A 7,570-nucleotide genomic window follows, 5' to 3' on the forward strand; every position below is an offset into this window, starting at 1 on the left:
ACTCTTTCCACTGTGCAAAGTCAATCGATAAAATAATATGATTGGAGTCTCCCTTCAAACTCAGGAATATCAATTTTGATTCTTAAGTCTTTAGCTTTTGTGTTGTTGTGTCGTGCTATTCGTGTGGACAAATATTCAAATGAAGAAGAATAATGAAATGGATTTGCATTATCCTCTTTGCTAGAAGAACTATCTTCAGTCTGCTTGCCATGATTATTTTCAGCGGCTTAATATTTTACAAGTTGCTCGTGCAACTTCTTGATTTGACTAGGGGTGTCCATGGATCGGATCATATCCGCAGATCCGCGGTATTTATCCGCATCCGATCCGATAATTGCGGATATGATCCGATCCGCAGATTGATCGGATTGCGGATTTATGTGCTGTATCCGCGGATCTGATCCGCAGATCCGCGGATCCGCACAAAATAATTAAAAAATAAAAATAAAAAATATATATATGTTAGATACTTATACTTTGTGTTGCAGCCACCACCTAACCTAACCCTAATTTCATTTTGCACTTCACACTTCACAGAGACACTCAGACACAGACCACACTCCACAGTTCACTTTTCGTCCCTGACTAGTGACTCCCTTCGGACCCTTCCCTTCCTTGTTTCTTGCTTCCTTCCTTCACGGCGCTGAAAGTCTGAGACAAAGTGAAACCCAAATCTCCAGACCCCAATCTCAGTCAGTCACTGTCACCCATTCACCCCCAATTTTTGAAACCGTTGACCTCGCCGTTCACCACGCCGTTCACCCCCTGACTGCCAATCTCTCAGAGTCTCACCCATTCTGCCCGTCTGCCGTTCACCCCGCCATTCACCCCGTGACTCCCAATCTCTGAGGGTCTCACCTATTCTTCCGTTCAGGTCGCCGTTCACCCCCGCCGTTCCTGCCTGTGCTGGTCGGAGCAACACTAGCAGGCTGTTCAGAGCAACACTAGCAGCAGCTGCTTGGATTCTCTGCCTCTCTGGTTGAAAGCCCCCAATCTCTCACCCCTAGGCCCTAATCTCATCGCCGCGTTCAGGAGTCAGGACTTCAGTCTTCAGGTAATTTTCATGAGTAACCTGCTGAATTGAAATGCTCTATTTCTCTATTCTGTGTTTGGACTTGATTTTTGACTTATTTTCAATACATAATAGTAACCTGTTGTAATTACCCTTACTGTTATTGTGTTTTTTAAAGAATTCTGCTCATGTTATTGTTTATATGAATTATGTGAGATGCTGGTGTTCTATTCTATGTTTATATGATTTATGTAATTATGTGAGATCAGGTAATTTTCATGAGTAACCTGCTGAATTGAAATGCTCTATTTCTCTATTCTGTGTTTGGACTTGATTTTTTGACTTATTTTCAATACATAATAGTAACCTGTTCTAATTACCCTTACTGTTATTGTGTTTTTTAAAGAATTCTGCTCATGTTATTGAAGGGATGGCTCAAGTTTAATTTTTAAGTAGCAAGAAACTTCATTCTCAATGTTCTTTCAACAATCTTAGATTTTAGTGTCTTATAATCTTGGATCAAGTTGTTTTGTTTCTGCTGATAGTTGATAAGCATTTGCAAATTCAGATTGTTTAGATTTTAGTGGGGTACTATGTTGCTGTTTTACTTTAAATAATCTTGGATCAAGTTGTTTTGTTTCTGCTGATAGTTGATAACTTGATAAGCATTTGCAGATTCAGATTGTTTAGATTTTAGTGGGGTACTATGTTGCTGTTTTATTTTAAATAATCTTGGATCAAATTGTTTTGTTTCTGCTGATAGTTGATAAGCATTTGCAGATTCAAATTGTTTAGATTTTAGTGGGGTACTATGTTACTGTTTTATTTTAAATAATCTTGGATCAAGTTGTTTTGTTTCTGCTGATAGTTGAAAAGCATTTGCAGATTCAGATTGTTAAGATTTTAGTGGGGTACTATGTTGCTGTTTTATTTTAAATGAGGCTTTTAGTATTTTAGTGCTTGTTGTTTTCACTTATTGGAAGTGTTTGTTGGAATGTTTGTTATTATATTTACTTATTTGTTAGTTTGTATGTTTTAGTTAGTACTTGTTAAACTTGTTATTTATGTATTTATTATTTTATTTTTGTTATTTAAAAAAAATTTGATTAAAATTATTTTAGGAACAAATAGATTTAAAAGTGTGAAAGAAACATTTTTTATTGAATTTTTTACTTAAACCGATCCGATGAGAATTGTGCGGATCGGATCGAATTTTTGGCCATATCTGATCCGATCCGATCCGTGGACACCCCTAGATTTGACGGTGTAGTTCCTCCATTTCAATCTCTTGAGTAGTTCTATACTTTGGAGCCATCTTTTATTATTATGCAATGAGGCTGATGCTTGGGTATCGATGTTATGACGATGATGATGCACAATGATGATGAGAATGTACCAATGATGATAATGATGGGAATGAATTAAGATAATCACCAACAGAAAGGACACTAAAAGAAGAGAAAAGAATGATATTACCCGGAACTTCACAACAAACAATCCGTACTGATGACGACGACTCATACTAATAGCAAGAGCACCGCACTTAAGGCCCGTACCCACGAATGAAATAAAATTTTACTGGAGCAATGGCTCTGATACCAAACCGACGTCGGTACGTCGTTTGAGTCACTACTTTTGGCGAGGTTAATAATCCCATTATGGTGAAAATAGTCAAGAACTCACCTTAATTAGCTAAGTTAAGGATGTACCTCTTATTCTCAAAAAAGCTAGAGAAAAATAAATACACAACTTATTTAATATATAACTCAATGAATTTAACTTCTTAAACAAAAGAGTTACATATGCATATTTATACTAATAGGGGAGAAAAAATTTTTATAACTTGGATAATGTGAGACTAATTTATAACACAATATAATAATATAAACTAAATTAGACTACTTTAATTAACGATACAAATATAAAGATATATGTTCCTGGAGCACTAGACCTTTAATGGCTCTATCACAAAAAAAAAAGTATATGTTTAACTTGAAATGCTTTGTTCGATCATAAAGAAGTAGGTTAAGCAAGGAGTACAATAATAGACATGTTATTATAAAACACTGTAAGAGCCTCTATACATGGCTAATGCATTTCACAAAGAAGAGTTTAGATCCATGTAAGCTCCTCAATTTTGCTCTAGTAGATTTGCGGCTCATAGAGATTTGCTTACTGTATTTCCACGAAATAAGATTAGACCCAAAATAGATGCAACAACCAAAGTTTGACTTTCTGTTGTCAAGGTCTGAAGTTCAATTTGAGTCTGCAAAAGTAGTGAACGCAAATCACTAGTCTTATGGAATTAAAGATTGAGATGACCGATACCTACGAAAGCACGTCACTTTCTTGAAGGCAAACCAATGTTTTTGTGATGGATAAGGTAATTTCATTGCATGATTTATATTCTACGATATAATTGATTTTGATAGATATTAAGTTTTGGTAAAGATTCGATGTAAAAAAATTGTATCACTTTATAACAAGTAAAAGCAAATTTGTATATGAGAATTTACGCATCAAAATCAAGGACAAATTAAAATCATCAAGAAATCATTCATGCATGTAATGAAGAGAATATGACAAGAAGAAGTCTAAGAAAGAACTTTAATTTTTCTTGTCAAAGGTAAATCAATTTTATTTCTCAAGTTAAAAATCAGGTTTTATTAAAGTTAAAATGATTTTTATCCATAATTTTCAAATTTAGTGGATTATGGTTGGTGTGGGACATTCCATAACGTTTTAAATTTAATTTTCAAAGAAGTATAGAAAGTATAGGATCCAACCAAATCACATCCAAGATTCAATAGTTTAAAAATACTGATTTTAAAAATTTTGAACATAGAAAATAGATCCCTATTTATTTCAGAGGATCAATTCCTACGTGTATTTTAGGCAAAAATTTCACATTTCGAACTATGAAAATCGATCTTCTATGCTTCTAAAATATAAAGACCATACCAAGAGTGTGTGTTTTTTATCACGAGACTTCTTTTGTCTACTCCCAACGAATATGTGAGTTTGGAAGTGTTCGGTTGGAAAGTGTTCGGTTGGAAAGTGTTCGGTTGCTAGAGTAAATGGTGGTTTGGATGGTGTCGGGTCTAGAACAACTGGTTGTATAAGTGGAGTCAGAACCTGAACGCGAGTTCCTCGAGAAGAAAGGTTACTTGAGTCGTCAGTGGGTTGGCGGGTGGGGCCACCTACAAGGACATTTCAATGCTAAAGTCAGAGTCTCTACAATGAGACGGCTAATTAGGATAAAAGGTAACGTATTTCTAAGGAGGGGTAGATCTCTCTCCATTTATACTCTGTGTTCGGGTGGGCCATTTCTCTTTAGACTTGTCTACCTGGAAGCTTCTGCTAGCTGTCCAGGTCTTCTCAGTAGAATCAAGTGGCACGTGGGTCACCTCTAAATGCGGGTCGAATACTCGGCGGATCAATGGTCCATAAGTGGACTTATGGCCTTGTTGGACTGGGCCAAAATAAAAAGTATATAAATAGAAGTCTTTGAGTTGTGTTTCATTTTATCACTTCTTCTAAATCTATACGCTACTATATTGATCAAAATTTATATGTTTTCAAAATAATTTTTATCAAAATTTGAGGGATATCTTTGAGATTACTTATAGAGCTTCACTTATAGCCATACACTATCTAAAATGCTTACATATTTAGATTCTTGTCTTATCATATTGTGAAAGAAGAGTTGTGTAATTTTTCTCATTTGTTAAGTAACTTAGAGTGTGATTCTCTCATTAGTGAGATTTTTGTTACACTACTATAGTGGAAAGTAATACCGTGAGGTATATTAATTATTAACTGTTCATAAAAAAATAAGAGTTAGGATTAGATCAAATCTTTATTAGAGCAAACGTCTTTAAGGTGGAGCATGTTTTAATATAGATGCTAGGAATACTGCGTGGTTGATTAAGTACTCAAAGTAAAGTATTTGAAGTTCGGAGTACTTCGAATCCTTAGAGCTAGCTGACATTTTTACGTGAAGTTCGATTTAATGAACTAACGGTGAAAATTCTATATTTCTATAAATTGTATGAAAAATTGAAAATACTCTTTATTTAACAGTTTATCAAACACTCTAAAAATTTGATAAATAAAGAAATTTTTGACACCTTAATTAAAAGACTAATAACTCATTTTTATTAATTAATAATGATGTTTTTACTGCAACATTTGTCATTATGCACGATTTAAATAAGAGTATGCACTTGATTGTTCCACATAATGTATCAGTTGTCCACAATTTTAATCAAACTTTAAGAAATGATATAATTTTTGGTAGTGGGTTTTTACATATTGATGTGGTTGTGTTATTTAGACCTTAGAGTCTAATAATTAATGAACAAATAATATAATAATGCAAAATTTTATTAATGTGTTTTGATATTTTTAATTATTTAATCTTAATTATAACTTGTAAAAGTAGTTACTTCGATCAGATAGACCAAGGGAAAGTGGAAGGAATAAGCACCGTTGAATTAGAAATTGAACCACGTGCATCTCACGAGTCTTCCTCCGATACTATCCATTATTATTAATTGATGTCATCGCGCACTAATTAAATTGGAACATAACATCATAGATTTTGACCTTAAACAATTGATCTTATTCTTATCTGACTTCGCAAGCAACTTGTTTTCTGACCAGCAATAGTGTTACAACCGTTTCATTTGCTAAATTATATTCAAGAAATTTTGCTAATCAGTTAGCCTAATTAATAACTGCTTGGAGAATAAAATGGTATCAGAATCATGTTAAATACATATGCGATTACTATGACTTGAATTTCTATATATTTTACCTCATCACTTAACTGTAAAAGATGATACCAATGATCTAAACTAATATTAACTTAAAAATAGATAAATAAATAAATAATTTCAAAGTTTATAAGGACAAAGAAAGTATTTTATTTTATAATAAAAGTCGTTAAAATAAATAATTAATTATAAAATTAAAAATTAATTTTGATACACTGTTAATATTAATATAAAATAATTATTTTATACATATACTAATTATGTGACTTTATATTAACAAAAGACAACTACATTTTACTTCGATCGCATGAATAATTATTCAAAAAGACAGAAAATATGATTAAACGACTATGTAAAACATTTTATATTATCAATACATCAAAACTAAATACAATTATTTACCTATTTAACAATATAATTTTTTTTATTATGTTTAGTAGTTAAGAATTGTTTCACTATCAAGAAATTAAGAATGGAACAAGTTAAAGTTTACTTGTAAAAGGAAGTGTTATGCTAATACCCCAATAATGATTTATGAAAATTAAACAAGTTGTAAATTCCAATTTTCTTTTGGCAGAATAAATTCCAGTTTACACATAAACAAAGGACAAAAGACGAAAAGAAGACAAAAGACTTTACAAAGCCGTCTTATATATTTTTTATTTTATCATCGCCTACATATCTAGTTACCTACAACTTTCGTTTACAAAAGATATACATCGATAGATGTAACATGTCTATTGATGATTGATGAAAATGTCATACCTCAAGTGCTGACATCCTTGCCTATGACGTAAACGTAATTCACTAACTCTCAATGTCCGTAATCAAAATTCCGTAAATATATACTAAAATCAGTTAATATTAAAATTAATTATTAATATAAATATATATTAAAAATTTTAGTTTTTAGCTAGTAACCTCTTGGTTCCATATACTTTTCCTTATAATAATCATCCATACACATAATAAAATAAACATCTGATACAATTATTGTTCACATTGTTTAATATTTTCATTGTCTATCTATATTTTTTCATAAATAATTAAAAACATTAAATTAAATTATTATAAATAAAAAAGAGTTTAATTAAAAAGAATTTTAAAAATATATGTTAAAATTATAAAAAATATATTAAAATAAAATTATTTTGGGATAATTATTGTTTTGGTCTCTAAAATTTAGGATCAAAATCAAATTCGTCCCAACATTATTTTGGATTTAAAATCGTCTCCAACGTTTTATTTGGTATTATAATTGTCTTTTTGACTTTTTATGGACAAAAATACCCTCCTCCACCATCACCTTTGCCACCACCACCACCACCTCCCTTATTCCCACTAAATAGCAATAATCAGATTAAAGAACACCAACAATAACGCATTATTCAAATTCAGAAACAAACATCAAATTCAACAACAAAATCAACACATAACAATAATGAAATAAAAAAATAACAAATAAAAGATCAGAAGCAGAAGCAGAAGCAGACACAGGCGCAGAAATAGAATCAAAAGCAGAAGCAGAAGCAGAAGCCGAAGCAAAAGTAGAAGCAGAAGCAGAATCGGTGAGAAGCAGCGACGAGGACGCAAAGTGGCGGCAAGGTCGATAGCAGCGGTGGCAGTGACGGAGTGTGACGACAAGCTCTCTCCCTGGCTTGCGCCTCCTCTCTCCCTCGCGAGCTCTCTCTCCCTTTGGTTCTGATTTCCGACGGCGACGGCAGCTCCAAACTTCGCTAGCACTATCCCCCTCCCCTTCCCCCTCTTCTTCTTTCCCATC

The sequence above is a fragment of the Arachis duranensis genome, chromosome 3 (genome assembly GCF_000817695.3).
Source record: "Arachis duranensis cultivar V14167 chromosome 3, aradu.V14167.gnm2.J7QH, whole genome shotgun sequence".
NCBI classification, from domain to species: Eukaryota; Viridiplantae; Streptophyta; class Magnoliopsida; order Fabales; family Fabaceae; genus Arachis; species Arachis duranensis.